At 40.5% G+C, this 10,192-nt stretch overlaps 1 protein-coding gene across 3 annotated transcripts in view; it reads left to right on the top strand.

Moving 5' to 3' along the window:
• Positions 1 to 225: 225 nt before the first annotated feature.
• Positions 226 to 10,192, top strand: part of INPP4B (inositol polyphosphate-4-phosphatase type II B) — a gene marked incomplete at its 3' end in the record, with an annotated part of 719,784 nt that continues 709,817 nt past the window's right edge. For all 3 annotated transcript variants that reach the window (XM_082653036.1, XM_082653035.1, XM_082653034.1), the window contains exon 1: positions 226 to 302. The remainder of the gene's footprint in view (positions 303 to 10,192) is intronic.

The raw sequence follows: 10,192 nt of genomic DNA, 5'->3' as shown, positions 1-10,192 counted from the left end.
TCTCCGGGGCGCGCGCGGCGGGGCGGGGAGCGAGCGGGGAACGAGCGGTGAGCGCGGCGAGCGCCGGGAGCCGGAGGGAGGCGCGGGAGCCTCGGGGAGCCGCCTCCAGCGCCCCGCGCCCTGCGCCGCCGCCGCGCCGCCGGCTCGTCTCCTCCGGGTTCCCAGCCCCGGGTGCTGAGGCTCCGGTCTATAAATAGCAGGTTACAGCTCCCGCTGGCGCGTACAAGCTCACCCGCGAACGCCGGAAAGTCAGGCTCAAAGTGCTGCTGCCGCTGCCGCCCCCTACTCCGCCTCCGGGAGAGGTAATTACCCGCCGGGGCTCCGAGGGCTCGGCGGGGGCTTCGGCAGGGTGGCCTGGGGGACGGTGGGGGACTCGCGAGGCGTTCGAGCGGGTCTGAGAGCGCGGGGGCGGGCGGGGGGGGGCGGGGAGCCGGTCTGTTTGGCATCAAGTTTCTCAGCCTGGCGGCCCCGATAACCCCATGCAGCCCTCGCTCCTGAGAGGTGTGGTGTGCTGTCTCTCCCTGGCTGCCGGGGTTCCCCTGACACCCGTGGACCCTCTGGCCAGGCGCCCCTTGGCCGGGCCGCGCGCGGGTTCAGGTTCACCGTCACCCTCGCCCCCTCACGCTCACTCTGTGGGCCCCGCGTAACTCTGAGCTCTGGCCTCACTGACCTTACAAGGCGGCGCCCGCCCACCCTCGCGGTCCTTTTGGAGAGGCTGCGGTGGCCCGGGGGACTCGCTCTCCACCGCCTCCCGGCCGCTAACCTGCCGTCGCCGCCCGCCTCGGGAGAAGTCGTCTTCGAGGCGAGCGGGTGGGGGTGGGGTGGGAGTAAGGGAGATTGATACTGGGGTCTCCGTTGCCCCATGGTTCGGTGTTTCCTAAGGAGCCCCCTCTCCATGGCCACCCCCAGCCCGCTCCCGGCAACTCATTCCGGCAGAGAAGCCCGGTGCGTCTCTTCCTGGCCACCGAGCACCTCTTGTCCTGCCCCAGAGAGGTCTCATTTTTAAAGGTGTTCGACAGCGAGGGGCCGTGGCTGGAGGGCGGTGGGGGGCCGTGGTCGTGGGGCTGGCGTGGGGAAGTCATTGTTTGGCGTCTGACAGCTGCGCTGCAGGGTCTGCGAGCTCTCTGGCACCTTTGGCAGGGAGGGCCCAGGCCGGGGATGTTAGGAGCCAGGGGCTGGTTCCTGAATGGACTTTCAGGCTTGTAGCTGGGACTGAGATCGGGATGCTGGAGCCCCACGTATCTGCTTTTGCCCCTCCCTATGCCTCTGAACTCGCCTCTCTTTTGGGGGGTGGTGTCTGCCCCTACACGGTGGAGAGGCACCGGCAGTTTCTGTTTGGGGACAAGAGGTTTATAAAGGTGAGGATGTGCATATTGATTAGGTTGCTGCTGCTGCCGCCCCAAACTTACTGGAAAAACCCGAGAGGGTGTTTTCTATTACTCTTGTTTTAATGATGCAGATCAACTTTGCCTGTCTCCCCCCCCCCCAATCCCCTCCGCCCGGAACGAGGTTTCCTCCCTCTTTCTGAGGTGTGTTATTTGAGGTGTTTACATTTTATGACTCCAGGTGTTACATTTTACATTATCTCCTTCCTCTCAGTGTGACAGAACGTGTTTGTAAAGGTGTGGCGCTATAAAATAAGTGAAAGCCTGGAAGACAGAGGGTAGATCGTCTTCTTCCCCTCGAGACGGGCGCTAGACAGCCCATTGGTGTAGGTGTAGGACTACGTTTCCAAGACCTTGGCTTGTCATAGGAGTTTTCTTAAGGGTTCTGGACCAGCAGTAGTAGTAATCTGACGATGCTAAGGCAGCATATAAGGTGCAAGGAACCACCGACAGGGCAGCTGGCTAGTGCAAGAAGTTGAGTAAAAAGAGGACTGGGTAAGTGGGCACTGTCTCACTTAATAGACAAAGAAACGCATGATCTTGTGTTCCTTTGTGATATACCCCAGTAGAGCATTGATGTGAAATCAGAGTAAATGATCAATGGCTTTGTAATACGTACTTGACCGTTAAAAATTGAACCTCTTGGATTTGTAGTAACGTAAAACGCGACGGCAATGGAATGCTTTTCCAATGTATTTCTCTAAAATGTGATTTAGAACATTGTCCTTGAAAGGTTATGAGAGTCTAGATCCTCAGTGTCTTTCAGAAACTTATGTGCTGCTTGAAATACTGCTCTTATTTTTGAAGAATATTCTCTGTGATTAGACAAATCAATATTTATTTGTGTTAAATTAATGACCAGTTAGGATGTACATATTTATAACGGTGTTTTGTTTTTGATCCGTTGACAAAGTATAAGAAAAACCAGATAGACCAAGTTTACTCTTGTTCCTCCAGCTGTTTAAAGAAGCACATGGTCAAAGTTATAGGCAGAAAGTACTTTCCAAATGTTGGGTTTGAGCTTCACTTTGGGGATGCAAATCGACTGAATGACTTCATTCCCCGTAAGATTTTTGTCAAAATACTCATAACACAGACTCATCAGTTAAATTTGATTATAAAATAATGCTATTATATTTGAGTGTTGTGAAATGGAAAACTCATTAAGCTTAGGGAAAAGCCAGATATTTGTTCTAAATTGTGCAGATTGAAAGCAGTTCATTTCCTTTCTGAGACCTGGGAGTTTCTTCTAGTACAAGTAATATTAATTCGCACATGGGTGACAGAGGCTACTTTCACTACTTTGAGGCAAAACCCAAGAGGGCAGTTCTCCTAAAGACAAAGAAAAAGGTGCAAACTGATCTCATATCTCTTAGCAACTGAACAGATGTCAGTTGTCAGGTAATACCTGACATCTGAGAATACAAAGTTAAAAAGGTTATGAAATAATTAGTGAGCAAAATGCTTACTGAATATCTGTTACATTTTCTTATTTCATAGTGCACAGACCCCGCCAGTACTAATATTAGAAATACAAATATCATAATTTTTGTAATCTGTGTGGAATAAATTCTTGTCTTTCATAACCATGGGGACTTTAATAGCTAGAAATGTACTGTTTTAAATAATCTCCAGTTTAATGTTAATTTGAAAGCTGTATCTGTCTCTTATGTATTCTGTACCTTAATTTTTCAATGTGTTCTATCTGTCTTTCTAAAGCCCTAGGGAATGTGCTTCATAGCCACTTTGTTACTACTTTTTAATATTGAGTTAGAAATCTTTGATCGTAAAGCTCTTTAGGATACACAAATATACATACTTTCATATTCAGGCTAAGAAATGAGGTTATTAGACAAATAATTTCAGTTTAAACATTTATTTTTAGGTAAATCCGAATGATAATGCCATGATTGCATTTTAGTGTGCAAGATGCCATAGCTTTTGTTTTCCAAAACTTTAAATGCAGTATTGATACCTAGAAACGCATTAAGATATGGGAGAAAATGTTAAGGAATCTTGAGAGTCCCAGGCATTATTATCATTTGAATCAAGCCTTGTTAGTTCACTTACTTTATGTGTTTTCATGACCTTGTCGACCAGTAGGAGCATTTGAAAAGGCTTATGAAGTATTATTATTATAATTATCTCATTTGTATACCTGCAACTGCTGTGGGATTTTTCTTATATAAGGGACAGTTGTAACCACTATCTTATGTCCTAGAAGTATCTTGTTAGTACATGGTATAGCATAAGGCCAGTGGAATATCTAAGAGCTGCAACTTCAGACTTTGTTTTTCCAATTGACTTTGTAATTTTATCGAACACTGATAGATGTAATCCCAACACAGTGTGAAGAATTGGATTTCAATGTAATATGTGTTCTTAAATCATGTTTTCCAAACTGAGTTTCTTACATTGCAATATTTTGAGTAAGTTCTGTCTTCTGCATTGGCAGCCATGCCAACTAGGTGTCCTAATTGTGTGGAGAGGCCTCAAAATAGCTCTATGCAGAGCTAAGTGGAATAGACTTGGCAGTATTCATTTGGTTAAGCTGATTAAAGGAAGTAGTGAGAAGTTGTCTAGATCATGTGGCTGTGATCAGAGATTCCTTTGGGAATTATCCAAATTAATGATTTCAAGGGGATGGAGGCAACAGTTCCCTCAAAGGTGAACTCCCTCCTTCTCCCCCTCCCTCCCTCCCTCCCTTCCTTCCTTCCTTTCCTTCCATCGATTTGTATCTTACCTATCTTTCTTTTTCTACCTGCCTTTCTGGTTGTTAAAATGAAGCACTGCAACAGGCTTGATGTAGAAATTACTGAGCTATGTGCTCTATTTTCGACATTGCAAAGGATGGAGAGAAGTTTGTGGGATATACAGGCGGCCTTAATACTCACTCTGAATTTGAATTATCGGAGTAATGACAACAATGAAAAATGTCTTCCAAGAGCAACATAAAATGTAGTTCTTTAAAATTTCCATATATGAGTTGTTTTAATATATCATGTATTTATAAATTATAAGTACTTTAAAAGGAGAAACAGATTTTTATGTGTCTCAAAACGGAGTGTGATTTTTAAAAAGTTAAGCAGCAATGATTTAAAGGGAATCCTCTGAGCATTTTTCATTATAACAAACTTAATTGACAGAAATATGAGTCTTTCACCTTGCACCTTAGTTCTTAAAATAGGTAGCTGCAGTGCATTAAGTAGACCAAACTGGGGGCTACCATTGTAGAATACAGTGAAGCAAATAAAATGCACTCCCTTACCCATAGCAAAGTTCTCTATAGCAACCCTTTCTTTAATCCAGTCTTTCAAACCTTTCTCATTTCATTTTCTTGGGGCTTTACTCTTCTAGCCAAAATATCAGAGATGAGCCTGAGCAATTAGCACAACCAAACCACAAAAATTATTCACCGCTGGGAAAATAAAGTAGAACTAAAAACCCGTGACATCTTAAATTGAAGTAATCACCTGTAGATGAGGGGAGATTATAGCTATGACCTTAAGAAAGCTTGAAAGTATCCTTAGTGATTATTTAACATCCTACAAAGCCCTTTTGAACATTTTCATATACCAAACTTGCTAGGTAACCACATATTCCACTTGGAGCACTGGCGTATATCACATTCATAATAGAATATGCTCCGTACTTGCTGCACAGTATTAAAAAAAATCACCCTTTAAAAAAATTTCATGTCTTCATTAACAAAACCCATAACTTTTTATATTTACTAATCTAATCAGACCTTTTTTACCTAAATTTATGAGACAGGGATGATTTTATGGTATGTGTAATTTCATTTCTCCCTAATAGCTTTCTTCTCTTGAAGCAGTTATGAATAAATATGTTCCAGAGCTATCTTTTTGGATAAATTTGCTTTAGAATACAGCGTTTCCACTTTCCTGAAGGCGTCCATTGTGCATTTGGAGTGAAAGAGACAGCACTAGGTGGCAGTGTGCAATGCTTAGTAGCCTTGGGTCTTTTTAATTGCAATATATTCATTATTAAAGCTATTCTTTTGCACAGAATTTATTTATGTCACGGGCGAGCTAATGAAATTAAAATCAACAGGCAGCTAAATCCTTAGCAGTATATGTAGAAGACCTATTGTTTGTAATACTTTAAAGATTTAATTGTAATATTTAACACACACTGATTTTTTTTTTTTTTAATGTTATTTATTTATTTATTTTTGGCTGTGTTGGGTCTTCGTTTCTGTGCGAGGGCTTTCTGTAGTTGCGGCGAGCGGGGGCCACTCTTCATCGCTGTGCGCGGGCCTCTCACTATCGCGGCCTCTCTTGTTGTGGAGCACAAGGTCCAGACGCGCAGGTTCGGTAGTTGTGGCTCACAGGCCCAGTTGCTCCGTGGCATGTGGGATCTTCCCAGACCAGGGCTCGAACCCGTGTCCCCTGCATCGGCAGGCAGATTCTCAACCACTGCGCCACCAGGGAAGCCCCAACACGCTCTGCTTTTATGTGGGGTCTGCTCATGTGAGAAATTCTTAGCAATTAATTCAACTAAACGTGCCAGAATTCTGCTTATGACTGGGTAAGAAAAAGGTAAAGGCAAAATTAAGTGAACATGTTAGAACTCCTCCCCACCCCAGCATAGTCTTTCTAAAACAGACATTGTATTAACCATTTGTATTTTAATCCTAAACCTCTCATTACACAGGCTGAGCAAATTCTTTTTGCTAGGTGTTGAAGGCTATTATTCTTAATTTTTCCTCTATGTTATAGCCCTTGGGACAATGCAAAAAAGAAAAAAAAGTGCAGGTTGTCTCCCTGACACTTCAGCAGTTCCCTAATGTCCTCTGTAATAGTGATGGCCTGGCCATCACAGTGACCAAATTGGATTAGCTGTGTAGCACTGTAATTTACTTTATTTTGACAGCTGAGACTTATCCAAACGATTTCTTCTTGGTTTATCTGGATGTCAGCATCCCTTTCTTTGGCTGAATGACTAAATCATGGGCCATGGCAGAATTAAAATTTATTCCATCCTCCGTGCACCAGAATGGGTCCCATGCATTGTGTAGCCACCTGATTGGAACCTCCTCAAGATCAACATGGTAGGTGTTTCAAACCATGATCACTGGATGGGGCAGTTGTGGGAATGAAAACCAAGGGAAAAATTAATCAACATAAATTGGCATAATTAAGAAATATACTTCTTTTAAAAGACTTTTTAGTACTATGTAAAATTTTAAACGTAATAAAAAATAGTATAGTGAACTCTTGTGTTCCCACCAGCCAACTTTAGTTAGTTGTCAAATCATGGCCATTCTTGTTTCATCCTCAATCTCACTCGCTTTTCCCCTTTCTGCAGTTTTGGGAAGCAAATCCTAGAAATTATATCAAAGGAAATATACTTGTGAAGCAGTTATTTATAAAAATAGGTATCGTATGAAGGGCAATTTAAAAAAATAACTAAAGTAAGAACACTACATATTTCAACTAAAAAATTAGGAATCTTAGCATTAGTTAAATTATGCACAAATTATGAATGTTTCTGGAAAATATGGCAGACTGTATAATTAAGGAATCGATTTCAACTTAGGTTCTATGTCGTATTTTTTTAATCAACAAAAGTGTGCAGTAATGTTCCTTGAACATGGTAGGTAGTACATGCTTGATAAACCAATGACTACATTAGGTTTCTTAGATTAAAACAAATACTGACTGTCTGCATACCTTGTCACTACAGTTCTCCTATGTAACATTTTACTTCTAAAGAGGCAGACATTGTAGACAACAGCAGCCCCTTGGCGTGCGAGAATTTAGTTTGCATGAGTCAAGATTTTACCAGCTGTCTTAAATTACTTACACGTAGTAATCTATAATTTTGCTGAAGTGTGAATTTAAATCACACAGTCCTGGAAACTGGCCTTGCAGTGAATGAGCCCAGCCAGTGGCCCAGTGGTCATACCTCCAGGTGATTTTATGCTCTAGGTAACATAGCACTTCACTTTCTAGAGCTAGTTATCCTTGGTGAGTGTGTTTGAGAATTTGGCAATCTGAGAAATCGTTTGGTCCTCCCCTTTGAAAATGTCATGAATCTCCTAAAATATACCTGTTAGATTTTGTGTTGTGTTGAAATTCTAAATGAGTAGGATTTTTTCAGATTTCAAAAAATTGACAGTAACCGTTATGTATAAATCATTATGATATTATGTGTCTAAGAGAAAATATAATTCCATGGTAGAGAAAACAAGTATTTTGTATCCAAAGGGTTTAAGTCATGCCATACTTTTCATATGTAAAAATTATATAGGGAACACAGGCCCTGTATAATTTTCTTAATACTAGACACATAATTTTTTTCACTTTTTTGAAATTTACTATAATGTTTTCTTTCCTGCGCTGTGTTTTAAAGACTGCCTCCCAATTTATTCATGCTATTCATATTCCGATTTCTCACTTTATATTTTGGGTGGGAGTGAAGAATGGTACATACTCAGAATAGTGTAACAAGAAATAATTGAGCCAGTTGGCTTCCAGTTGATTTTTTTTCCTACTCATTTTTTTTTCCAGATTATAAATGTAATAGATCTCCATTGAAAAAATTTTGGCAAGTAGAGAAAAGTCTAAAGAGGCAGAAAAAAATCATCCAAGGATATATTTTTAGTGTTTTATCATATTTCTTTCTAGAATCCTGTGATTCTTTCTAAATTTTGTGATTCTTCTACAAAAGTTGAGATTATAGTACGTGCATGCACGTGTGTGTGTGTGTGCGAAAATGTCTTGATTTTTTTTTCCACTTAGAATTCTGTTGTTCAGTTCAGTTTAGAATTTGATTGAGCACCTACTATGTGCCAGGTACTATGCTAAACTCTTTTCTGGTTTACAGCAATGAATAAAAAAGAAAATCACTTTTCCTGTGCCTGTAAACGCTGCTCTAACCTTTTCTTTTCTTTTTCTGTTTTTAATTGCCATCTGGTAGTTAGGCATACAAATCATTATCATTTGTTTAGCCATCCCTGCAACTTTGACTTTTTGGCATTTTTGGGGCTTTTTTTTGGGCATTTTTCTCCTGTTAACGCTCTGTGATGAATCTTTTCTGTATGACCTCATTTTCTAATATCCCTTGTCTATCATTTTTACTGTTTTCTTAGGAATGATTCCTAGAAATAGTATTCTGGATAAAAAGTATAAACCTTTAAAAATTTCCTTATACAAATTGCCAAACTGCTTTTTAGAAAGACTGCACCCATTTTCGTTCTCCTTGGAAGTACATAAGTCAAATCTCCATCCTCACCAGCACTGAGGGATATGATTATTTTTTATTAAGTTTGTTAATTGGAATGAGGAAGATGATTTTAACAACATCAACCACAACAAGAAAACTTATTGTGCACCTCATGCAGCCCATTCATCAAGCAAGACCTTTATCTATATTATCTCATTTAAACTTTGCAACAACTGTAGGAGGAGGACAATGTTACCATCCCATTTTAAAGGTTAGGAAAGTTATATTTTGAGAGGTTAAGTGGCTACCCCAAAGTCACACAGCTGGTAAGTGGTCGAATTGGGTCTTGGACCAAGACTGATTTTACTGGAAAGTCTAGGCTTTAAAGTACTGCATTCTTCTACTATTGTTTTTTTTGTTTGTTTGTTTTGTTTTGTTTTTGCGGTACGCGGGCCTCTCACTGCTGTGGCCTCTCCCGTTGCGGAGCACAGGCTCCGGACGCGCGGCCACGGCTTACAGGCCCAGCCGCTCCACAGCATGTGGGATCTTCCCAGACCGGGGCACGAACCCGTGTCCCCTGCATTGGCAGGCAGACTCTCAACCACTACGCCACCAGGGAAGCCCTCTACTATTGTTTTATTAAGTGAGCCTGAACATTTTGTTGTTGTTGTTTCAAAGCTCCAAATTTTTAAATTTGATTTATTTATATATATTTATTTTAATTGAATTATACTTGATTTACAGTGTGTTAGTTTCAGGTTATGGCAAAGTGCTTCAGTTATACATATATATATATTCTTTTTCAGATCCTTTTCCATTATAGGTTATTACAAGATATTGAATAATGTTTCCTGTGCTATTGACTAGGTCCTTGACATTTGAGGCTGAACATTTTTGAAATGCTTATTTTCATTGGTACTTTATTTTAAATATTAATTTATATTTTTAGCTTTTTTGCATATTGGGACCTTGGTTTTCTTTTCATCAATTTTAGTGTCCTTTATGATACTGTCTTTTTGTCATTTATGTTATCTGTATTGCTTTTCTTTCTTTTAACATATGAAAGTTGAAAATGTGTGGGTTGTTAAGTTGAATGTCATATTTCTCCCTTTTTTTTTTTTGTTTAGATAATACTTTCTCATTTATAAAACAGATTAGCATTTACCTAAATTATTCTTCCCCTAAAACAATTTACCATCTAATTCTTTAATGATTTTTTTTATCACTTTTCCACTCAACGTTGTTTTGGTGTATGGTGTGAGATAAGAATTAAATTAATTTCCCTCCTAATAACATTTTTCTGCAGCAGTTTTTGAATAATGCATCCATTTCCCACTTATTTGTTATTCTGTCACATCATGTTATCTAATTCTAGAGGTAAACACACACACACACACACACACACACACACACACACACACTCCCACATAGTGGGTTTCTGGTTCTGGTATACTTACTTCATTCTAGTGTTCTGTCAGTATTTTTATTAATATTACACAGGTTTAGATGTTGTTATTTGCTTAATACCTGGTAGTATTGATACTCTCTTCTTGTTTATTTTTCTGTAGCTTTTAAGACATTCTCACTGCTATTTCTTCTGGACTCTTTCTAGAATA

Source organism: Grampus griseus (assembly GCF_964374135.1).
Source record: "Grampus griseus genome assembly, chromosome: 4".
NCBI lineage: Eukaryota > Metazoa > Chordata > Mammalia > Artiodactyla > Delphinidae > Grampus > Grampus griseus.
Note: the sequence above shows the minus strand (reverse complement) of the source record. Positions and strands in the feature narration are given on the sequence as shown.